The 25,774-nt window shown below is 39.3% G+C and overlaps 1 protein-coding gene across 7 annotated transcripts in view; it reads left to right on the plus strand.

Annotated features, from left to right (window-relative positions):
* The window catches only part of b3gat1a (beta-1,3-glucuronyltransferase 1 (glucuronosyltransferase P) a), a 123,291-nt gene that overhangs the window by 29,358 nt on the left and 68,159 nt on the right, over nt 1–25,774 (plus strand). Inside the window, exon 1 of one of the 7 annotated variants that reach the window (XM_010893287.5) lies at nt 22,824–22,872. The exons of 5 other annotated variants lie outside the window; for them this stretch is intronic. The gene's annotated coding sequence lies outside the window, so the exon portion shown is untranslated. Of the gene's footprint in view, nt 1–22,823; nt 22,873–22,894; nt 23,004–25,774 lie in introns of those variants that run through there. One more of the 7 variants, XM_010893286.5, reaches the window with a different exon arrangement.

The following is a 25,774-nucleotide window of genomic DNA, read 5'->3' on the forward strand; positions in this document are numbered from 1 at the left end:
CAAACGAAACTTTTTACAGCACAAACCAGCACAAACGGAGCACAAACGAACAAGACTATTTTGGGTGAATTTGGAGCATGTGGGGGGGCTGGTGACGTCATCATCTATAATTCAATGTCTAATATTTTAAAACCCAAAGCAGCACAAACAAAACTTTTACCGGCACAAACCAGCACAAACCAGCACAAACGGAGCACAAACGAACGAGTATAGTTTGACGACGTTTTGCGTTGGTGGGGGGGCCAACTTCACGCAGGTAGTCCTGAAAATTGTGACTCGACTCGAGTCAAGTCATGTGACTCGAGTCCCTCACCTCTGCTCTGTATAAATGACAACAATTCTTGTTGGGTTTGCTAAAAACTACTGTTATCAAAATGTTTTGTTAAATTTAAAAAACACATGAATAGTTATGCTAATGAAATTCCTGTTCAAATATACTGATCATATTTATGCCTGACCAGCCTTTATAATGGATGTTTTCGCAGTTTTTTTTTTTCTCAGTCATTTCCCAGATGGAGTTGAGTTAGTGGCATCCCGAAAATAACGTTTGCTTGTATCCTGGGAGAATCACCAAAATGTCCCCAGGCTCAAATTGTTTGCACATAGTCACATTTTGTCAGTATTTAAGATATGTTCACTGTATGTACAGTGAGGGAAAACAATATTTGATACCCTGCTGATTTTGTATGTTTGCTCACTGACAAAAAAATTATCAGTCTATAATTTTAATGGTAGGTTTATTTGAACAGTGAGGGACAGAATAACAACAAAAGCATCCAGAAAAACGCATGTCAAAAATGTAATAAATTGATTTGCATTTTAATGAGTGAAATAATAAGTGATCCCCTCTCAATCAGAAAGATTTCTGGCTCCCAGGTGTCTTTTATACAGGTAATGAGCTGAGATTAGGAGCACAGTCTCTTAAAGGGAGTGCTCTTAATCTTAGCTTGTTACCTATATAAAAGACACCTGTCCACAGAAGCAATCAATCAGATTCCAAACTCTCCACCATGGCCAAGACCAAAGAGCTGTCCAAGGATGTCAGGGACAAGATTGTAGACCTACACAAGACTGGAATGGGCTACAAGACCATCGCCAAGCAGCTTGGTGACAAGGTGACAACAGTTGGTGCGATTATTGGCAAATGGAAGAAACACTAAAGAACTCTCAATCTCCCTCAGTCTGGGGCTCCATGCAAGATCTCACCTTGTGGAGTTGCAATGATCACGAGAATGGTGAGGAATCAGCCCAGAACTACACAGGAGGATCTTGTCAATGATCTCAAGGCAGCTGGGACCATAGTCACCAAGAAAACAATTGGTAACACACTACTCTGTGAAGGACTGAAATCCTGCAGCACCCGCAAGGTCCCCCTGCTCAAGAAAGCACATGTACAGGCCTGTCTGAAGTTTGCCAATGAACATCTGAATAATTCAGAGAACATGGTGAAAGTGCTATGGTCAGATGAGACCAAAACTGAGCTCTTTGGCATCAACTCAACTTGCTGTGTTTGGAGGAGGAGGAATGCTGCCTATGACCCCAAGAACACCATCCCCACCGTCAAACATGGTGGGGGTGTTTTTCTGCTAAGGGGACAGGACAACTTCACCGCATAAAATGGACGATGGACTGGGCCATGTACCGTCAAATCTTGGGTGAGAACCTCCTTCCCTGAGCCAAGGCATTGAAAATGGGTCATGGATGGGTATTCCAGCATGACAATGACCCAAAACACATGGCCAAGGCAACAAAGGAGTGGCTCAAGAAGAAGCACATTAAGGTCCTGGAGTGGCCTAACCAGTATCCAGACCTTAATCCCATAGAAAATCTGTTGAGGGAACTGAAGGTTCGAGTTGCCAAACATCAGCCTTGGAACCTTAATGACTTGGAGAAGATTTGCAAAGAGGAGTGGGACAAAATTCCTCCTGAGATGTGCGCAAACCTGGTGGCCAACTACAAGAAACGTCTGACCTCTGTGATTGCCAACAAGGGTTTTGTCAGCAAGTACTAAGTCATGTTTTGCAGAGGGGTTGAATACTTATTTCACTCATTAAAATGCAAATAAATGTATAACATTTTTGACTTGTGTTTTTCTGTATTTCTTTGTTATTATTGTGTCTCTCACTGTTCAAATAAACCTACCATTAAAATTATAGACTAATCATTTCTTTGTCAGTGGGCAAATGTACAAAATCAGCAAGGGATCCAATAATTTCTTCCCTCACTGTAGCTGATGGGCTTGTATGAACTGATAAGTGGAGAATGGACACCAAAGAAGAACAGATATATTTGTGTCTGTGCATGTTACCTTTTTAATCTCACTATTTTTCTATTGACCCCCATCCAAAAGATGAACTCATTTGAAAATGTTGTTGGTGGAAATCTGTGGAAACAAAAACTAGAAGCTGTGGAATTAACTGGGTACACACACGGAAACAAGAATTTGTGGATTACGTTATCAGGGTGTTTGGAGTCTTTACGAAACATTGTGTTGATGTAGGGTGTGTGAAGTTACACAAGTAGTAGACACATTGTTTGTAATTACCTGGGGTGGAAAAGTAGGCTAATTTCAGCTCAGTCTCTGTCCCTTAAACAGGGTAAAGCGCTGTTTGCCCAAAATGAGACAGTGGAGAGGGAATGGAGGGGGCACAGTGACTAGTACAAAGACAGTCTGGGGATGAATGCCACACATTCAAACATGGAACAAATGCTGTTAAATTTTTAACATTGGATGTGGCAGCCTCTGTAAGGGGCAAACTGGAAGCCATTTTACTGAGGATAGATTCACAGATTAGATTCATATTTTTATTTTTACAAGATTTGATTCACAGAGTACAATGTATCCTTCTGCATCCCCCAGAAATAGTTATGAAGAATTCCCCCTCCCACCATGTTTCACCTGAATGCCTCAGCATCGCCGAGACATTGATTTCTAAATAGGAGTCATTCATGCATCTCTATGAATATCCTTTTGTAATGAAGTCTGGTGTAGCTGTGCTAAAATGTATTGGTCAAGAAAATTAACACTTCAAAGTCTTATTAGCATGAAGTATGTCTTCAGCATGTAAAAAGCATGCTTAGTTGGATTCAGATCTTGTGATTGACTTGGCCAGCTAAGAAATTTGCAGTTTTAGGACTCAAAATACTTTAATAAAGTGCAATCCAATGAGTTTAGAAGAATTTGGTTATATTTTAACAGACAGAATACTACATAATTCAAAAATGCTCCTGCTGTCAGCAGTCCCACCATCAATCCAGTGGCATCCTTAGAAGCCCAAATTATATTTCACAGATGAGGGGGTATGTCTGTTCATTTTTCTTCTTGCCATTACTCTGATACATGTTAATCTTGGTGTCATCTGTCCACTATACCTCTTTTGAGAACTCTGTGTAATTTGCCATTGCTGAGCTAATAACTGCGTTCTTCTTCCTAATTTTGGGACACCTAATGTTTTGTCAAAGTTTCTGATTTTTTCCTACTTCATCTGCCTCATGAAGACCAGCTTGACTTGCACTGACCCTTCTTTCGTCTTCATGTTGTCAGACACCAGAGACCTAAAGTACAAATTTAAAGCCTACATTCAAGATTGACATAGACAGATGTCACCCGCATGATACAAATAACCTGTCCAAATAATTCTGGCACTTCAAAATGCCAGGACTATGTAAAATATGCTGTGTTTTTTAAATGGTTCATTCGTTAGCTATGTTAATACCCTCAAATTAAAGTTTAATTCCATAGTTACTGTATCATTGAATACAGAGTCGTATAAATAAATACTACTTTTGTAGTTCACTGTATGCACTTATTTTAAAATATATAGTAGATATTTTTATCATACTGTATAGGCCTACACATGTACCAAATTAGTTTAATGAAGTATAATTTAAGTAATAAAAGAAACTATTTTCTGCTTGGAAGGCATCTACAAAACTTTGCAAAACATTAATATATCTACTCCATTACCCCTTAACAGGGGCTCTGTTTAATCTATTCCAAATGTCCACCTCTTGTCACACTCAGGCAATGATTCAATTAATAGTCTAAAGTTAAGTCACTGTGAAGAAAAAAACAATGCCTCTGCATAATAGCTCCAATTAGTCACTCAGTGTGATTTGGTGAAAGAGAGAGAGGCTGATTCAGCACTAGCCCCAGTTCAGCCTTGTCAAAGGAGCTGCAAGAGTCGAGAGAGTGAGAGATGACAAGTCTAGGATCAGTTCTGTTGATGTTGTTATTCTGTGATGCACCCAGTGTCGCAGTCCCTGCTGAATGATGAATAACTCCCAAACTGATGGTAATGATTATTCTTATCATAGACACACCGGAAGAGCTGATGGAGAAATGACAAAAAACAGCTCTTACAATATGAAATATATATTTTTAGCCTACATACATGCAACGACCAGAAGTTTAACCCTTTACAAATACTAAAATTATTAAGCTGTTAGGTATGTAATAAACGACTATATGTGAACATCAAGTATTAAAAAAAACTACTACTAAATGCTGAAAGGCGCAAATATAGCGGCTGCCATTTACATTTGTTGGCATATTCAAATAATTTAAAGTGGTTGGTGAGAGACAGTGTCAGTACATTCCAAATATTTCCACAATAAACCATTACAAATAAAAATTTTCTCTTCCCAGCTAGGTGCTAGGTTTATAGTATTTTTCTTCATCATAGTGATGTTACGAATGAGATCGAAGCTCTGAAACGTGTATCGAGTACCTATGGCAATTTCCGTCAACCTCATGCCAAGGCTTGTATAGTTTTCAGAGAATTACGTCATCGATGACAAACAAGGCCTTGGTTTCTGTAGGATCATGTGATTAGCTCATTGCTTGTTTTGGTTTTAGACTGTTGTAGATTTAAGGAAGCGATTATTTAGTGGGTTGTCGTTGTTGGTTGTTGCGAAATTACAGGAGCAATCTCAGTACCCAGTGAAAGAAGCACTTTTATTCCCTTTTAAACCCCATACAAATGTTATACCTCTTTATTTAAGACAACATAGTTAACTAACTAAAACATTTATAGGTCTATTCTTTTTTGAGAATTTTTTTTAATTTATTTTCTTAGAAAATAATTAAAACACTGATCCTAATGGTACCTATAACTTTAGGTTTTGATTGTATTATTACCTGATAGAAGAAAACAGTAATGTTTCTGCACTATGTCAGAGTACACTTGAAGTATTGTTTCAGGTGCCCTAAATTATTTTTACCAGCAGGTGTCACTAGTGTGCCTAAGGCCTCGAGTAATGTGCAATACAATTAGCTGGAAAGCATCATCGCTTCACGAACAAGCGTGCCGCACAAGCCCTGAAAAGTGAAGCCAAAACGTCTCGATCGCCCCCTGGTGAGGGGTCCCAGTATAGGTCATAAACCCTGCCCTCCCCATGTTATTCAATGGGACGCGAGACCAACTAAACAATTAAATTACCCTTCAAATATATTTTTTCCGAAGCTGGTTTCTGTCATTTACTGTAGTTTGTATCACGCTAATGTAAATTCAAGAGTTTGTTTTTAAAATAAGTTTGTTTTTAGTTAGTTATTTAATGCTCTAAAAACGGTGGTGTGACGTCGTGATTCACAGCTGTGATTGACAGCTATCTGAGCCGAGGAGCCACTGAATCTTCGGAGGACTGAGGAGATTGGAGCTTTACATTTAATCTCTAAATTTCTATAATTGATATAATTTCACACGGACATAATGGGTTGTTCTGCAGTACATTGTGCTAACCGATCTGGCATTTCCAATCGATCTTTGAATTTTTTTCGGTAAGTTAAATTTATAAGCTATTTAATTAGTAAATAAATGTAATGGGCTAGCTAACGTTAGCTAAAAGACAACAAGCCTCGTTAATAGCCATGTTAATAGCTAGCAGGTGATCGTTAGCTAGAAGTTACCAATTATTTTTGTATTAGGCCTATTCTAAATTAAGGTTAAACATGATGTAAGTTAGGCTATAACATATTGTCTAGGTTTAACAAGCAAAGGTTGTACTGTACTTGGGACTTGCGATTGATTACGGTATGCGCATTCTGCGAGGGAGAGTGAGGGCGGGGCACAGGGGTGGGGCCGTTGATTTCGCGGCTTTACGGCTTTACTTCCTGCTCGGTACTGCGCATAACTACTGCGCAGAACTGGTCCCAAGATCGCTATCTGCGCAGACACAAGTCCAAGATGTCAGCGCCGTATCAGGACACTGGTGGCTTCATTTTTCACCAATGGAAAAGAGCGAAAGGGCGTCGTCCATTATTTTTACAGTCTATGTTCACGAAGCATCTCCTCACCATCACTACTTCATCAACACCAAACCATGATTTTGCTTGTCATACCAAACTACCTTCCTCAGGCCAAACATTTTCAGGGTCTACACCCAGAGCTTTTCAAGTAGACCACCATTCATTCCAACTGAATTGTGGCTCACACCACACAGACACATTCAGATTTCAGGCAGCTTTGTCGGTATCTTTAAAGCCAACAAAAAACTGATTTATTGAGAAAATGGTAGGTTTAGCAGAAAGCCGAGTTGTTAGAGCATCATACCACTAACAAAAAGATTGCTATATAGAATCCCAAAGCTTGGAAGTAAAAAAAAACAACAAAAAACATTTGATTTAGCCCTTATGAAAGGTCTGTTTTCTAGTACATTCAATTTAATTCAAAGTTGTCACGTAGAATTGTTTTAAGATAGTAAATTGGCCTGTGCAGCCAAGAAATTACATTGTCAAAACAGCAGATAAGACAAGAAAACATGACTTTCGAGCAGAGATCTTGTGCTACATAAAAATACACTAAATGTCTAAAATATAATTTGAAAGATTGTTTTGAGCATCCTGAAAAACGTTGTCGGGCACAGTAAATTATACAGTAAGCAGATATTTTCCTACAGTTGAAGTTTTCATCAGATACACATTTGAAGTTTATTTTCTTATACATATATCACATTTTGATATCAGTAAAACTAGTAAGCCATTGAAACATACAGTGCCTAAATATAACAGTGGCACTGAGTCATTCAAAACCTTTTTCTCCCACCATTGTATTTGAATTTTTTTCAAAAGACCTATCCTGCGGTGCAAAGGCAAATCAGAATCAGAAATTATTCTTAACTTCAGTTTCGGTAAACAAAATGCAAGATTTTTATGTAGATAAATACAGTTGAAGTCGGAAGTTTACAGTGAGGGAAAAAAGTATTTGATCCCCTGCTGATTTTGTACGTTTGGCCACTGACAAAGAAATGATCAGTCTATAATTTCAATGGTAGGTTTATTTGAACAGTGTGAGACAGAATAACAATAAAAAAATCCAGAAAAAACGCATGAAAAATGTTTATGAATTCATTTGCATTTTAATGAGTGAAATAAGTATTCAACCCCTCTGAAAAACATTACTAAGTACTTGGTGGCAAAAACATTGTTGGCAATCACAGAGGTCAGACGTTTCTTGTAGTTGGCCACCAGATTTGCACACATCTGCGGATAGATTTTGTCCCTATCCTTTTTGCAGATCTTCTCCAAGTCATTGAGGTTTTGAGGCTGACGTTTGGCAACTCGAACCTTCAGCTCCCTTCACAGATGTTCTATGGGATTAAGGTCTGGAGACTGGCTAGGCCGCTCCAGGACCTTAATGTGCTTCTTCTTGAGCCACTCCTTTGATGCCTTGGCCGTGTGTTTTGGGTCATTGTCATGCTGGAATACCCATCCACAACCCATTTTCAATGCCCTTGCTGAGGGAAGGAGGTTCTCACCCAAGATTTGAAGGTACATGGCCCCATCCATCGTACCTTTGATGCAGTGAAGTTGTCCTGTCCCCTTAGCAGAAAAACACCTTCAAAGCATCATGTTTCCACCTTGATTTTTGACGGTGGGAATGGTGTTCTTGGGGTCATAGGCAGCATTCCTCCTCCTCCAAACATGGTCAGTTGAGTTGATGCCAAAGAGCTCAGTTTTGGTCTCATCTGACCACAGCACTTTCACCCAGTTCTCCTCTGAATCATTCAGATGTTCATTGGCAAACTTCAGATGGGCATGTACATGTGCTTTCTTGTGCAGGGGGACCTTCCTGGCACTGCAGGATTTCAGTCCTTCACAGAGTAGTGTGTTACCAATTGTTTTCTTGGTGACTATGGTCCCAGCTGCCTTGAGATCATTGACAAGATCCTCCCGTGTAGTTCTGGGCTGATTCCTCACCGTTCTCATGATCATTGCAACTGCATGAGGGGAGAACTTGCATGGAACCCCAGACTGAGGGAGATTGACAGTTCTTTAGTGTTTCTTCCATTTGCCAATAATCGCACCAAATGTTGTCACCTTCTTGCCAAGCTGCTTGGCGAAGGTCTTGTTGCCCATTTCAGCCTTGTGTAGGTCTACAATCTTGTCCCTGACATCCTTGGACAGCTCTTTGATCTTGGCCATGGTGGAGAGTTTGTAATCTGATTTATTCCTTCAGTTCGTTACCTGTATAAAAGACACCTGGGAGCCAGAAATCTTTCTGAATGAGGGGATCAAATACTTATTTTACTCATTAAAATGCAAATCAATTCATAACATTTTTGACATGCGTCTTTCTGGATTTTGTTGTTGTTATTCTGTCACTCACTGTTCAAATAAACCTACCATTAATATTATAGACTGATAATTTCTTTTTCAGTGGGCAAATGTACAAAATCAGCAGGGGATCCAATACTCCCCCCCCCCCCACTGTACATACACTTAGGGTGAAGTCATTAAAACTAATATTTCAACCACTCCACAGATTTAATGTTAACAAACTATAGTTTTGGCAAGTCGGTTAGGACATCTATTTTGTGTACTACACAAGTAATTTTTCCAACAACTGTTTACAGACAGATTATTTCACTTATAATTCACTATATCACAATTCCAGTCAGTTAGCTAAAACAGCTTCACTATAACACAATTCCAGTGTACCGTTAAACAACGTGGAAAATTCAAGAAAATTACGTCATGGATTTAGAAGCTTCTGATCGGCTAATTGACATATTTTGAGTCAGTTGGAGGTTTACCTGTGGATGTATTTCAAGGCCTACCTTCAAACTCAGTGCCTCTTTGCTTGATATCATGGGAAAATCCAAATAAATCATCCAAGACCTCAGAAAACAATAATTATCTCTACTACTATTCTGACATGCTTAAAATAAAGTGGTGATCCATACTGACCTAAGACAATTTTTTCTACAGGAATTAAATGTCAGGAATTATGAACAACTGAGTTTAAATGTATTTGTCTTAGGTGTATGTAAACTTCAGACTTCAACTGTCACAAAAAAACAAAGAATTGCCACATTTCCAATATTTGGCCTAAAATGTATTTGGCTGGACAACAAATCAACTTTAATGTAATTTTTCTCAGTTCTACACTCTAGCAAATTAAGGTATTCTGCTTTTGTAGGGCAGTATTGTTTATTAATGGCCAACAAGCTTATTGATTACTGGCTGGCTTGTGTAATGTAGGCCTATAGCCAAAATCAATTTAACAAAATTGGTTATTGACTAAGGCCATCTAAGGCTACTTGCGCTTATATATATATCATATCATATTTTATTATATAATAAAATATGATCTCTTGCAGTCTAACAGTATCCTAAGCTAGACAGAGAATAATTTTGAATAGGATATGCAAAAGCCGGTAATGAGTCATGACGTGTGTCGTGCCGGTTGTTACATTTCAGTGTTCTATGTACTTCAGTTATAGTTTTTCTATTTCCCTGTTCTGTTTGGATCCCTGTGTTTATTGATTTCACCTGTGTCTAGTAGTCTTGTCACATGTGCTTTGTTTGCCCCCTCGTTATTTTCCTATATAACTTCCTCCTGCCCAAGTGTTTCTGGTCTGTCATTGTTTCATGTAACGTTTGTATCTCATGTTCCCTGATTTCCTAGGATTAAGCTACATTTGTTTTAAGAACCTCTGCACCTGTGTCCTGCAACCCTCCTGAGAACATTACAGGATATTAAGTTATGTTATTGCAAGCGTTGTTGATTACGCTAAATGGCCCTGACAGCTCATTGGGATTTATGTCTGTCCAGGCATTAGTTTGAAGTTACTCATGACACATTTTATATTTCTGGCAGTGTTCTTAATTGGAGGGACCAATATGTCTGTTCCTAACTTTGCGGGGGCCTGTCCCCGTGAAATGAAGCTCTTGTGGCTGTCAGTGTGCCTGTTCATTACTAATAGGCCTTTTGATATTTCTAAAAATACATCTGTGAAAACAGGAAGTCAAGGATCACCACTTAAGATTTCTATCATATTTTGAGTTTCACATCAAATCTGATGAATAACGTGTTCAAAGAGTCTGGTAAGATAATGTTTGTTGTACCATAGATTTTATGAGTTGATATATAAAACAATGCAATATTTAACTAACCTTTTTGGTGCAACAATCTTGCCACCAAAAATATTGGAAATAAATGGGCCATACAGCAATTCTTGCTCTGTATATTTTGCTTTAAAGATACAATAAAATTTGACCATTTCCAGATTTTATTTTTACATATTTTAATAAACCTTTCTAAAGGAGAAATCCAGAATCAAATCACTAACTTTTACTTTCAGAGAGAGAGATAATTACCAATTATGAGCAAATCCTGGCCGCCAGTATCTGACTTATATTTCTGCAGTCTAGATGGATCTCCTTTAGTTTTCTAAGCTCATGCACAATGCCGTCAGCCTGCAAATGGCAGCTCATTATCATTAGTTCAGTATGTATATATTCTAATAATTAGGCCAGAAGGTTACCAGTGACTCATACATTCATTAGCAGGCCCCTGGACAGATGTCTGAAACCCAGACTCATCAACTGGGTATCAGTGTCTCAGACTCAGCCTAGCTAAATCCATTAGGCTGATCTGAAGAAATGGCCTCCAGGACACTTTCACACTATCCACTGGGGGGTTTCTTTGTACTGGTGTTATGATATGGGGAAGGTTAGTGTTAGAACATAGACAAGCTCACTACCCCACACTTCCACACATTACCCCCGTGTGACAGAAGCAACTGGATCAAGGAAGGTGCTCTGCCAGGAAGTATTGATAATGATCATCTGTGACAGCTGGCAGTGCTGCCAGGCTATATGCTTTTTTGATGGCCATGATGCGATTCATTTGGTTTTGTGTCTCTAGATTTGCATATTTACAGTTTTCCAATTATATATGTTTATATCCTACAAACAATTAATTATTGTTAAAAAAAATGGAACACATAGCTTTTAATCTTTGACTCTATTAACATGCAGAGCAAGAATAAATAATACTGGCAATGGCATGCATGGGTTTAGCTTGCAGCATAATGACGTAGATGTCAACAGTGGAATATTGATCGTAATGATTGCTGCATACTATGCTGTACTGTACAGAAAATACAACTAGGGATTCTAATTCACACAACTTGTTTGGGAAAAATAAGAGAGAATCGTCTAACCAGAAGTAACCATATGAAGGTTATTAAAAGGCTAATCTAACAATCCCTTGTACAACATTGTTGACAAGATTGCAGTGCTAGTCAGCAACAGCCAGGATGTCATCTCCACAATGGCTTGGAATGATAACAAAGTGATACATATTTCTAATAAGCCAGTGGTCAACGCTAGACATGAGCCAGCTGGTCAGTCTAGCTAACTGTGATTACACTTTTGAAAAAACCCAGATAGCAAAATGGTCCGGCTTGCCGATGGTCTGCCAATGGACTGTGGCAGGCTGCTGCCGCAGAAATACAGACTGACTCACTGTCGACTATCGGCTTGCAGATGGTCCACCCACGGAGACAGCTTGCTGACAGTGCTAGCTGGGATGGCTAGCTAAATTACTTCCCCTGATCACTGAATAAGCTATATACTGTAGCTGCAATATGGTAAAACGATTAACAGGATAGTACACTTCTTGCATTATGACTGCAGTACATTCAATGCATGTACATCTGAAAAGATGCACTATATTCTCAAAACTCTGAAAATGCTCAATTCAAGATAGCCATTACTTTGCAGAATAGCAAGAAGAGCAGCTTCTGTAACAAGTCTTTAATTGATTGTTACTGTCCAAATTCCAAAGTCATCAATCATCAAACAATCCTACTTCTCTGATTCTTTGGTTTCTTGTCCCCTAACTGCCAGCTCAAAAGTTCAATTTGAGAGTCACTATGGTTCAGCACTTTTCCAGCCCAGTGTAGCTGTATGCTGTGTTTGCTTTCCCAAAGTCACTGACTAACTTCGCCTGATAAACAACATGAACATTATTGTTTAGTTATGTTTCCAATTTGGTGATTTACAATTTTGCATGGTCTCACAACTTTTTGCCAGACTGCGTAAATGGAGCTGGCCAAGAAGAGCGAATATCACTTACTGCGTGAGTGAGCGACCCTTGTTAAATAGCGTAGTGGTTAGAGACATGGACTACCAAAGGAGAGGGCCCGCATTGGAGCCTCATGGCAGTCAAAATAAATTATGCATTATGATTTGTTCAGGATAGACAAAAACATCACTGGCTACATCCTTCAGGAGCTACATTATAGTAAGCCTAAAATTAAACTGTTTATGGTTATATTGTGAACATTTCTGGTGTATTTTCAAAGTATGAGGTGTTTTCAAAAGAGGAGGTGTTTTCATGATTCTCTTGCCAGTGGCAAAAGCCATTTTGACAAAAGCCACAGTTCATAGATGCTATTTATGGTGGAAGTAAACTTAATAAGAAATGTTAGTTTAACACAATGCTTAAAGGTGTCTAGCAAAATATTCTAACTTGGCGTGATGTTAATGCGTGACAAAAGGCTTAGTGGCACAGTGGTAAAAGACACAGCCTGTCACATGGGAAACCCTGATTCGAATCAGCGAGGGCAACAACACTCCTCCCTTCTAATCGCCGGCTGGCTGAACTAGGCTTGCCTGGTTACTTTTCTTGTTTTTCTTCATGTTTAAACAACATTCCAATCAAGAATGCAGTTAGGGATTTATTTAGGGGTTCGGTTTGTGAAGAGGTTGGATCATTATGGATGATGACATGCAAAAACATTGACAATAAGCAATACCCACATGGAACTATTATATATTGACATATTTTGAAAACATGTTTTAAATATACACTCACCTAAAGGATTATTAGGAACACCTGTTCAATTTCTCATTAATGCAATTATCTAATCAACCAATCACATGGCAGTTGCTTCAATGCATTTAGGGGTGTGGTCCTCGTCAAGACAATCTCCTGAACTCCAAACTGAATGTCAGAATGGGAAAGAAAGGTGATTTAAGCAATTTTGAGCGTGGCATGGTTGTTGGTGCCAGACGGGCCGGTCTGAGTATTTCACAATCTGCTCAGTTACTGGGATTTTCACACACAACCATTTCTAGGGTTTACAAAGAATGGTGTGAAAAGGGAAAAACATCCAGTATGCGGCAGTCCTGTGGGCGAAAAATGCCTTGTTGATGCTAGAGGTCAGAGGAGAATGGGCCGACTGATTCAAACTGATAGAAGAGCAACTTTGACTGAAATAACCACTCGTTAAAACCGAGGTATGCAGCAAAGCATTTGTGAAGCCACAACACGCACAACCTTGAGGCGGATGGGCTACAACAGCAGAAGACCCCACCGGGTACCACTCATCTCCACTACAAATAGGAAAAAGAGGCTACAATTTGCACGAGCTCACCAAAATTGGACAGTTGAAGACTGGAAGAATGTTGCCTGGTCTGATGAGTCTCGATTTCTGTTGAGACATTCAGATGGTAGAGTCAGAATTTGGCGTAAATAGAATGAGAACATGGATCCATCATGCCTTGTTACCACTGTGCAGGCTGGTGGTGGTGGTGTTATGGTGTGGGGGATGTTTTCTTGGCACACTTTAGGCACCTTAGTGCCAATTGGGCATCGTTTAAATGCCACGGCCTACCTGAGCATTGTTTCTGACCATGTCCATCCCTTTATGACCACCATGTACCCATCCTCTGATGGCTACTTCCAGCAGGATAATGCACCATGTCACAAAGCTTGAATCATTTCAAATTGGTTTCTTGAACATGACAATGAGTTCACTGTACTGAAATGGCTCCCACAGTCACCAGATCTCAACCCAATAGAGCATTTTTGGGATGTGGTGGAACGGGAGCTTCGTGCCCTGGATGTGCATCCCACAAATCTCCATCAACTGCAAGATGCTATCCAATCAATATGGGCCAACATTTCTAAAGAATGCTTTAAGCACCTTGTTGAATCAATGCCACGTAGAATTAAGGCAGTTCTGAAGGCGAAAGGGGGTCAAACACAGTATTAGTATGGTTTTCCTAATAATCCTTTAGGTGAGTGTATGTATATGTATAACTGTATATGTATTACTAATGTATGAACATATATTTCATACATATATTTACATATCAGATTTTGGCCATTATCAAAAATGTTTAAATATGTCTTAAATATATGTAAATATATTTACATAAAAGACAAAAATATAGCTGATAATATGCATTTACATGAACTGATATATAATAAACACGTTTTCTGTCATGTGTTTATTACAGTGGGGAGAAGTATTTGATACACTGCTGATTTTGCAGGTTTTCCTACTTACAAAGCATGTAGAGGTCTGTAATTTATCATAGGTACACTTCAACTGTGAGAGACAGAATCTGAAACAATAATCCTGAAGATCACACTGTATGATTTTTAAATAATTAATTAGCATTTTATTGCATGACATAAATATTTGATCACCTACCAACCAGTAAGAATTCCGGCTCTCACAGACCTGTTAGTTTTTCTTTAAGAAGCCCTCCTGTTCTCCACTCATTACCTGTATTAACTGCACCTGTTTGAACTCGTTACCTGTATAAAAGACACCTGTCCACACACTCAATCAAACAGACTCCAACCTCTTCACAATGGCCACAACCAGAGAGCTGTGTAAGGACATCAGGGATAAAATTGTAGACCTGCACAAGGCTGGGATGGGCTACAGGACAATAGGCAAGCAACTTGGTGAGAAGGCAACAACTATCAAATACTTAAAAATACTTATGTCATGCAATAAAATGCAAATTAATTACTTAAAAATCATAGTGATTTTAAGGATTTTTGTTTTAGATTACGTCACTCACAGTTGAAGTGTACCAATGATAAAAATTACAGACTTCTACATGCTTTGTAAGTGGGAAAACCTGCAAAATCGGCAGTGTATCAAACACTTGTTCTCCCCATTGTATGTTATCTAGTCGTTTCTTTGACATACTTTTACAGAGAGGAATGGCATTCAGTATACTGTGTTAAAATGTATGCGTATTGTTTTCATAATGAGTCTTTTTTTAAATCTAAACTTGGAGTACAAAGTAGCCCATTATATTGAAACTGAAAAAGATGCTATATGCTGCTTGACGATGACTGAAGTCAAAACTTGTATTTACTAAACATTTATCATTATATTGTGACACTGGCAGTTGTGTGATACTGTGAATAAGGGTCCTTATTAAGTTAAGATGACTGACTGTAACCAGTTGTTTCTTTACTTGAATTTATAATGTATTTAATAGAAATTATGGTAAATGCTAACTGTACAATTTACAAATCGGCTCTTGTTTGTAAAAGATAATAATTGCCTTTTCACATTAATTAATGTAATGCAATAAGGCCTAGACTGGTGGTTATGTTGGGGTTTGCTCCCCATTTTGCCAACAATAATTAGTTAAACTCACTATAACAAGGAGATTATCTGGAAAATAATGTCTTGAAGGTTAATTCCTTCAGTACTGCATATTTACTGCATATTTATATATTTCATTATTTTAACACATAATATTCAACGTTAAAGTACAGCTCCGGAAACAATTAAGATACCACTGCACCTTTTTCGCTCCTTTCCAAAAAAGTTGAAAAGGAAAGTTTTGGAACAGAAGCATTCAATTTGCAGTGGTCTGTTAATTTTAACCCTTCGGTTCCTCACTCAAAATCTTTCTTTTCTACTTTTTTGGAAAGGAAATAAAAAGGTGAAGTGGTCCCTTAATTGCAGTGGTTTATACGTGCATTGTATTATGATATTGTCAGAAGTTCAAGTTTGATATTTCATGAACATATTCAGGGCACATATGTAAATATATGTTGAGAAATCCTCTACATATATGTGCATATGTTTTGCATGAGTTTTCTGTGTGGGTACTGAATTCCCTAAAAAATATTATACATTTTTAATGTCTATGGGTTGTGGGGAGGGAATCTCTTGACTGTTTGTGCATATGCCCCGAAAAGCAGTTCAGAGTACTTTGCCTTCTTGGAAACCCTGAATGGAGTCCTGTATGGGGCTCCAGTAGGGGACTCCATAATTCTGCTGGGGGACTTCAACGCACACGTGGGTAATGATGGAGACACCTGGAGAGGCGTGATAGGGAGGAACGGCCTCCCTGATCTGATCTCGAGTGGTCGTTGGTTGTTAGAGTTTTGTGCTAGTCATGGATTATCTATAACAAACACCATGTTCGAACATAAGGATGCTCATAAGTGTACGTGGTACCAGAGCACCCTAGGCCGAAGGTAGATAAATGGTTTTGTGATCGTGTCATCGGATCTGAGACTTGGGTAAAGAGAGGGGCGGAGCTGTCAACCCATCCCCATCTGGTGGTGAGTTGGGTCAGGTGTTGGGGGTTGGGGGAAGACTCTGGACAGCGGGAAAACCCAAACGGGTAGTGCGGGTGAACCGGGAACGTCTGGAGGAGGCCCCTGTCCGAAAGATCTTCATCTCACACCTCCGGCTGAGCTTTTCTGGCATCCCTGTGGAGGTTGGGGGCATTGAACCTGAGTGGTTGATGTTCAAAACCTCCATTGCTGAAGCTGCGGCGGGAAGCTGTGGTCTAAAAGTCTTAGGTGCATCAAGTGGCGGTAACCCTCGAACACCCTGGTGGACATCAGTGGTCAGGGAAGCCTTCCGACTGAAGAAGGAGGCCTTCCGGGATATGTTATCCCGGAGGACTCCGGAGACGGTTGCAGTGTACCGACCGACCCGAAGGGCTGCGACCTCTGCTGCGAAAGAGGCAAAACAGCGGGTGTGGGAGGAGTTTGGGGAAGCCATGGAGAAGGACTTTCGGTCGGCACCAAGGTGTTTCTGGAAAACCGTCCGCCACCTCAAGGTGGGAAAACGGGAACTATCCAAGCTGTGTACAGTAAGGATGGGACACTGTTGACCTCAACTGAGGAGGTAATTGGGCGATGGAAGGAACACTTTGAGGAACTCCTAAATTCCAGTAACACACCCTCTTTAGTGGAGGCAGAGCTGGAGGCTGATGGAGAAGCATCGTCAATCTCCATGGCAGAAGTCACTGAGGTAGTCAAACAACTCCACAGTGGCAAAGCTCCGGGGATTGACGAGATCCGTCCCGAAATGTTGAAAGCTTTGGGTGTGGATGGGATGTCTTGGATGACACGCCTCTTCAACATTGTGTGGAAGTAGGGGAAAGTGCCTAAGGAGTGGCGGACCGGGGTGGTGGTTCCCCTGTTCAAAAAGGGGGACCAGAGGGTGTGTGCCAATTACAGGGGTATCACACTTCTCAGCCTCCCTGGGAAGGTCTACTCAAAGGTACTGGAAAGGAGGGTTCGGCAGATAGTCGAACCTCAGATTGAAGAGGAACAATGCAAATTCCGTCCTGGTTGCGGAACAACTGACCAGCTGTTTACTCTTGCAAGGATCCTGGAGGGGGCCTGGGAATATGCCCATCCTGTCTACCTGTGTTTTGTGGACTTGTTCGCAAGTGAGGGGACAATGGAGCAGGAGATTGGTCAGAGAATCGGAGCAGCAGGGGCGGTATTGCATTCGCTCTACCACACCGTTGTGACGAAAAGAGAGCTGAGCTGGAAGGCAAAGCTCTCGATATACCGGTCAATTTTCCTTCCTACCCTCACCTATGGTCATTGAAGGCTGGGTCATGACCATAAGAACAAGATCGTGAGTACAAGCGGCTGAAATGGGTTTTCTCAGAAGGGTGGCTGGCTTCTCCCTTAGGGATAGGGTGAGAAGCTCTGGCCTGGCCTGGGAACACTGGCCTGGGAACGCTTCTCCTGCTGGAGCTGCTGCCCCAGCGACTTGATACGGATAAGCGGATATAGATGAGATGAGATTTTTAAATGAAAGTAAAATAATGTACCATTCTGAAGACTATAATTCGGCACTCACCTGGCCGAGCATGGTCAGACGAAAGCCCGGAAACAACCACAATATTTGTACATTTCTTATGTCCTGAATCTGAATCAAGAAAAGGGTTACCCGAGGATTGTATCCAAATAAATAGTCAAATTATTCTGTATGTTCACAACAAAATCTGCCAAGCTCAAATAGTTGTATGCCCCATGTATACAAGTCGTTGTTGGCAACAACTTCTGCAATGGAATTGGTATATCATCAATATCTCGCCACACGCTTGTAGTCTGTATGGCACAGCTGTCCACATGTTAATTGCTGGAATTATTTGATACATTCATATGTTTTATAACTAATTTTATGATTTGACAAAGAAAACCAAAGACCTAAATTAGCTGTAAATACATTTGTGAAACAGTGGGGGGATTTGTAAATTTGGAATTTCATGGTGGTTTTTTTCATTAAAAGTGGTTGAGGAATTTCATGATGGTTTTATTCATTAAAAGTGGTTGAGGAATTTCATGGTGGTTTTATTCATTAAAAGTGGTTGAGGAATTTCATGGTGGTTTTATTCATTAAAAGAGGTTGGGGAACTTCATGGTGTTTTTATTCAGTAAGTGGTTGAGGTGTTCCATGATTTCAGTCACAAGAGTGTCCCAAAGTTGATGTGTTTAAAACCCAGTCTTTGGAAGTCACCCTCTGAGTTTCACCTGCAACACGTGAACATGGAGGACATGGGCTAGATTGGGATTCATGGTCTGTCGTCTATCAACATGACGAAGGTCAGAGAATACACCTGCCTCTTAAACCCTATCAATGCCATGCTTATTTTCAATCTGGGGAGTGGGGCCTATTTTAATTTACCTTTCCAGACCTAAATGTTCATCTCAGTTAAGTGCCTTACTAAATTGCTTTCAGGACAAAGGCTACAAGTGAAATGGAAAATTATTTCATATGTTATATTTTAATTTGGAAAGAAACAGGCACACAGTAATATCTTCATAAAACATGGATTTATAGAATGCTGTATGTACAAGAACAGCTTACTCACTGGAAAATATATATTAAACTAGTCTTTGATAACTGTGGGAATTATTTTGTTTGTCACAACAACTGTTGTGAGAGTATTCCAGTATAATATTGTTTATGCCAAGCATATTATCTGATGTCAAAATCCCCTTTCAACAAGGTTGTATGTCTCTCAAGCAGTGATTGATGAACAATTAATTTATCTCAGAACTATCCGTAAGATCACTGCCTCCCGCATCCACTCAGTCAATAGTCAATAGAGGATTGGGCACCCTCCAGTCTAACTATGGGTAGGATTGGAGCACAGCCTAAAATGACATACCTGCATGTTCACAATTGCAAGGGCTATCATCTTTTCGGTTTCTAATGCACTTGGTGAATACTTTATTCCAGCATAATATAGGTCTGATGACATGCTGGCACATCAATAGGGCTGATATGGTTAAGCCATTTTCATTGCTTTCAAAAGGTTAAGAATGTGATGTTGGAGATAAGAAAATAATAAATAAGTCCCCAAACGGATTGGGATTTGTTTGCTGTGCAGTTCTATTTATATTTTCTCGATTTTTGACAGTTCAACCAAACAATATAGGGTCATTTCCAAACTTCTATACAACCCAGTAATGGTTAAGTACCTACCTATCAGCTTAGCCTAAGTGTTGGTTTCTAAATAAACAGCTAAAGTATACTTCGACAGCCTATTACAAATCAATCTGACAGTATTTTGACTATTGGTAGTATGGTTTGAACTAACTGAAAAGATCACGAAATCTATTGGAAAGTTATCCAAAGTTAAGCAGGCACAATTGTGTAACATGATATCAAAGGAAACTGTTATCCTGTCATGTTTTTGCTGAGAGTGATCCATTCAGTCCATGACACTTCTGTCAATACATTGCAGTGAATTGGAAAGTGATTAGAGTTACAGGGTTGACGCTTATAGTATGAAAATACACTGAAGTCATTGGAAGATGAGTGTAATTGAGTGAATGCTTAGGCAATTACATTACATAAAAGATGAGTGTCACTTTGTTAATGGTTTAATCAACACATTAAATTGTAAATGATGATTCACTGAGTTAAAGCTCATGTCAATTGATGATATTAAATTTTAAAATATGCTTCACTCAGTTGATGCCTTGGTCAATACCTTGCAGTCAATGGAAAAAGGCGAGAGTAATTTGGTTCACGCTTAGTTCATGTTTAAATGAATGGGTGACACTGGCGACAGTCAGAAGAACCAACAGAAAGACTGACCAATTGATAGGGAGACATTCTGGATCACATTTAATAAACATTTACACAATAAACGTTGTGCCTTTTGTAATGGTGCTGCTGGTGGTAGACAACATATCGGGACAGGATACAAACAAATTATTAGAAGACAACTAATTATAAAAATTGGTAGTGAGCATGTGATATAATGGGATGTGAGCAGTGATTGTTATACATGGACGCACATTTGATCAACATATTTACAATTCCAGTACACAATTCTATCAAGATGCAGGCAGATAAACTGTAACTGTTTCTTTTTTAACATTTAACCGTTTGAAGGTGCCTTGAAGTAGTGAACATAGTCTTAGTGGTCCCCGCGGGGAAGGATTTCTGATTGTTGAGGGCTTTTCCACACAGAAAAGGATTTCTGATTGCTGAGGGCTTTTCCACACAGAAAAGGGATCATTGCTGGTGAACTGACCTCATTGAAGAGAGATCTATACCAGTTCTTGTTGTTTTTGAATATGTCCAAATCTCTAGTGTCAAGGCAGTCCTTCAGCTTCCCAATGACCTTGTCAATCCAATTCTGCAACGCATGTTAGAGAGGCTTTGCTGTTTTAAGTTGTCTGTTTGCTGAGATTGTTTGGAACACTTCCACCCAGGAGACCGTGGGTGGAAGTGTGGTTTGTCTCTTTAATTGGTCTATATAGATGGTTCAAGGGTTTATGTTGTAGTTGGCCCTTTTCCCAGTTGCTTGTATTTGGGAAATTGTTCAAGGCTTTTGTGGTTAAACCTGCCCATACTGGTCATCTAGAATGTAGCTACTTTTAACCTCAGTGATCTACTCAACCATCTAATGCTGCTGACTGAAACGATAACTGCATTCATTGTGATACAGTAGAAAATATGGTTAGAAACAGTGTGGCTGAGTCACCATAATTTAACCCCTGCAATGAGAAACAAAAGGACATGCCATCTTCAAACCACTACTCTGAAGCTTTTGTGCGTCATAAAGAAATCATAATCTTACAAAAAAGTGTAACTGAGGTTCGTTATGAAAATGATGTTATTATCCCAAATAGGTCATTACAGACATTTTGGATTGAGACAAATTTGGGAGGACTGATCCGTGATGAAATCTCACAGATTGGAAGTCACAGGTGAAAACATATAATTTTAAACAGAATATAAATTTAAAACAGAAACAATTTTGTATAGATTTTCTTCTTGATCTTCTCACTGTTATAACACTGTGATTTAAGGCCCCCTTCAATGCAATGTGTGAGCACATTGTGTGAATATTATTTAGTGTGACAGTGACTGTGAAAAATGTACATTTCTATCAGCAACCCAGACAAGGCTATGTACAACAAAGATTTATGTTTTCAGGAGATTAACTTAATCTACAGTTACAAATGTATGATAACAGAAAAGAGGACTTTCCCATTAACTGCAATTTATTGACCATCTTACATTATATAATGTTGACCTAAGCTTCAAACCAGTGACACTTACCATTTCCCTTTGACTGCAATGCATTTACCTAAGCGTTAACCCAGTGACACACATCTTTTAACATTTAATGTAAGATACTGGCCTAAGCATCAAATCAGCAATTTACTTTTTTTTTTTTCCATTGACTGCAATGTGTTGACATTAGTTATATGCATAATTTCTGATGGATTTGCACAATTACAGCTAATAATGTTGTCTTTTCAATGTATGCCTCTTTGTTAGCCAGAGCATACTTGAAAAACAGATGATCATGTCAATATGAACTGTCTTGTTAAATAAAGGATGAATAAATAAATACATGCATTGACATAACCCATTGACACTTGACACATGTATGTAATGAGTCAACCCAGCGACAATTGGTTTTCTATTGACTTCAATGTCAAAAAAACTATTAACAGAAAGTAAACTGAATACCTTGATTCCCACCACGAATTCTGAACTCTGATTAATTTTCTGATCATGCCAGTGGTTACTGAAATTATATATTTCAGTAAATACATTTTAATTTTAAAATGTATCTACACGTTTTGTGTTACTTTTTATTTACTACAATAGTTTTAACAATTTCTAGGACCATTGCTGATTAGAATTATATTTAAAGAGGGAGCTTTTAATTGATTGCTTTCTAATTATATCACTCAGGCGTTTTCTGTGCACTGATGGACAGAAATAAAGGACACATATAGAGAGAGGGGGAGTGATTGAGAAATGTAAGTTATATTCATAATTTATCAACAATTTAAGAAGAGAAATATTTCTGTTTCTAGCACGCTTCCTGTATCATCCTATGGCCTCTGTTCCTCATGGAGCACGGAAACGTCCCTCACCTATGTCCCTATTTAAATGTGTATCTTGTCAGTTGTGTGTTTTAGATTCTCTTCATTTTTGTAACATTCTTTTCATGTGTTCTTTTGTTACATCTTAGTTCCATTCCGGTCATTCAGCTGACGACCTTACCAGGAGCGAGTTACAGTAGTGAGTGCATACACTTCTGAAGTGGTCCCCAGTAGGAATCGAACCCGCAAGCTCCCTGCTCCACCAACTGTTCTGAACAGTTCTACTTGCGCATGTGGCCTGCCTCCTAGCAGCAGTGTTGTACCTTTGAGGTTAATTTTAGCCTGACTGTTTCAGCCAGCCTCACATGGTGTTCATACTAGTCTGATTGTATGAGAAGGCTCTCACATTCACACTCTGCTCAGCCGCTGAGTATTCTCTATAAGCCTGACCGGAGTGTCCGTTTAAGGTTGCACGTGTGTGCGTCATGTGTGTTTGTGTGTGTTGCGTCTCAACCACCAATTTATGTGGACTACTTATATAAGCTATTCATATTCATATTTTAGTACAGGACAAAACCACAAGTGAGACAATATTCCCTGACAAAGAAAAAACTTTCATGGATTCATTTATTACATGTAATGTAACTTACTTCCTTCCAATCACACTCAAATTGGCAATTCCTAATCCCTTGTAAAATGCCATGGACAGTTTCTCATCCAGTTACATCCCATTGGGGCTGGGTTTTATGCCATATAGTAAAAAGTGAGTTTTTTAACTGGACTGTGGAACAGAAAGCTATTTTACAGGAAAAGCCCTAGCTCAACGAGCCATCGCTAAAGCATTCACGTTTTCTTATCAGTAGTACCCATCATTACTGTTGAGACTAGTTCACAATCACGTTTTCTTATCAGCAGTACCCATCATTACCGTTGAGAATGGTGGTGACAGAAAAATATTAGGTGCAAATGGAAAAGGAAAATATAGTGATAGTGGATAGACACAGTCTCTGGGCCATATGGGCCGTAGCCAACCAAGATGTATAAAAGGGAGTAAATTCATATTACACACATGTGAAAACCAGGGCTTTGTTAAATGAAATGGATGATTTTGCTGGTTACATATGTAGAGAAGAACATGCTTTTCACTCCAAACACAAAGGAAGAGAAAAGGAAGAAAATCAATACAGTTTCAGCCAAGCCCATATGGCAAATTAAAAGCATGCAGACTATGATGATGCATATGGATTTCTGAACGTGCAGCTCATGTTTTATTCCCAGGCCCTGAATATAATGTAAACGGGTGATTGATGAGCTAAGGGGAGGGTAAATGCATTTTCTGCACATTATGGCTGTTGTGCTGGAGTGTTTATTCAGTGGAGGGTGAGACAAATGGCCCTTCATTGAGTTTACACGTGATTGTGATGAAGCACCAACGGGTTGTTGACCTAATACAGAATAAGGATGTAATCTTTAGTAAACCGCAGCAAATCCGTCAGATATATTGAGAGTATAGTGCTTTCTTGGCAATGTCATGATTTATCAAACATTCAGTGACAGTAAATGTTTTCTTTGTTGATGGAAAAATTCCAAGAAACATACTATTGCCTCCTTCTAATTACACATGCTAACATGCTGTAACTCAGGTTGTATGGGGCTGGCCACTGCATGACTAGCAGCAGTCTCTGGGACTGCAGAGTTAAAGAACGAATAGAAAGTGAATGTATACTGCTGTTTAAACTGTGATACTTGCTCCATATAGCAAACAGTCTGATGGACATAGAGTAAAGGAAGTACATTACAGTATGTAATTCAGAGTGAGGAGGGATACATGTGCTTTTGCAAGGACAAACAATGAGTGATTTCACATTGTTCCTAATCTGGATTTCTGTTTGAGGGGGGAGGGGGGCATTGTTACGGGCACAGTATGTGTGTATTAGGACATAGTAATCCTATTTCACATGTGAGTGAGTCATGGCTACTGCACATGTGAGTCAGTCAGGACAGATAGAAGAACGAAACGATTTTGGTGGGGTTGGGAGAAAAGAGAACAGAGCAGTCGGTGATGTTGGAACCGGGCTGAGTGTTGGCTGTGGGACTGCATTGCCCTCTGGCTGGAGATCTCTTCATCCCGTTTCCTGGGTGACAGTCTCTGAGTAGTTGGTTTTCTATGAAGGAAAGCAGTATAGGAAAATAAGGAAGGGAAACATACACCTCAACATTGGTCACAAACAGGTCACTAAAAAGTGGGTGTGTCAGCTGGTGCCAAACTTAATCATGCACAGATTAAGCTACAGGAATGTGTTGCTCATCACGTGATACGAGTTAACAAAATAACCATCTAGTATATATGACAATGTTTTTGGTTGAGGATAATTCAATAGCTAAATCTTTTACATATCACCTGCCTTACTTGTGTTTCTATATATAAATCAGGGAATGCATTGCCTATTGTGGTCATTCCAGTAAGACTGTTTTGGATTTCTTCCTAACCAAAATATCTGCAATTTCATCCTATTCTGTTACTCTGAGGGATTATAACAAGAGCTCCTATGGTAATTTAATATGGTCTCTATTATGTTAGCTGCATCCATTTGCTTCTTTAAAGGGCCTGTAAACTTGATCGAATTATAACCCAGTTTTCAGCCTCTGGGGACATTCCAGCCATTGCTACTGGGGTGTACTTAATCCTTATTAACATGAATAACACTTTGATGTTACACTTAAAACATTGAATGTGGCAATTGTCAAAAACAACAACAGCAGTGAATCCACATGCAGTGAAAAATGTCACAAAACAAGTAGTTTTAAGCTTAGCACAAACTACATGCAGTCAGGCTCATTGGTGGATTCTTTTGTAGTTAGACGCAGAGAGGTACAGCTCTAACAATTTGTGTAAATCTGGCTATAATGGTTAAAACTGAAGGAAATTTGCAAAACTGTCAGGTAAGACATGTTCGCTGCACACCAGACTCGTCCCTGAAACGTTTTGCATGCTTGCCAAAGTTCTCTACAAACATTATCCATTTCTGCTTGACTCCTGGGTTTTTGGGAAACTAGTTTGCTATAGGCTTCATTCCAGACGTGATAACGTCAGTTGAATT

This window comes from Esox lucius, chromosome 1 (assembly GCF_011004845.1).
Source record: "Esox lucius isolate fEsoLuc1 chromosome 1, fEsoLuc1.pri, whole genome shotgun sequence".
NCBI lineage: Eukaryota > Metazoa > Chordata > Actinopteri > Esociformes > Esocidae > Esox > Esox lucius.